Here is a 644-nt window from a genome sequence, read left to right as displayed (position 1 = left end):
CTGTGATTAAATGAGCGAAGCTGATTTGCATATATCCTGCTGATCGTGAGCCATCACTTAAGTACTTTTCTACTTTCATTTATCATATAACAACCACTTATTAAATGGTTGTTATATGATAAATTTACATCAAACTTTAGTATAGGGAAGGTGGTGTAGGCTGGTATTAAGATAGAAAGAATTACATAGATAATGTAGCTAGTCTTTGGCATTAACTGAAAAAAAATCTCTCTGTTTGCGAATATCAAAGGCGGTAACATTTAACAGTCATAGTATGTGTGAGATTTGGAATCATTTAAGAAAGCTATGGTATAGTTGTTATAAAACTAAGTTTTTTTTCAGGAAAATGTGTCACTAGTAATGACAAGCTGAAATGATCTCAGCCTTCTAAGTGAGGTTTATGTTTCAAGATTAGTATTTTAAAAGTCCTGTTAACAATTTAGTATTGATCAAATTATAAAGAGAAAAATGAAATGAAAGCATATGCTGCATTGTTGCTAAAAAAGAAACACTTTTCCAGACTGATGCTTCTCTGTCAAAACATTATTTCTCCCTCTTATTGAAAGTTAGTACAAGACGCTTTTGTGACTTTATTTTCACTTTTAGTACATTGCTGATCACTGGGTTTTAACTCAACGTCGCCC

This window comes from Penaeus monodon, chromosome 19, assembly GCF_015228065.2.
Source record: "Penaeus monodon isolate SGIC_2016 chromosome 19, NSTDA_Pmon_1, whole genome shotgun sequence".
Classification (NCBI taxonomy): domain Eukaryota; kingdom Metazoa; phylum Arthropoda; class Malacostraca; order Decapoda; family Penaeidae; genus Penaeus; species Penaeus monodon.
The sequence above is the reverse complement of the archived record's forward strand: the minus strand, read 5'-3'. Positions refer to the sequence as shown.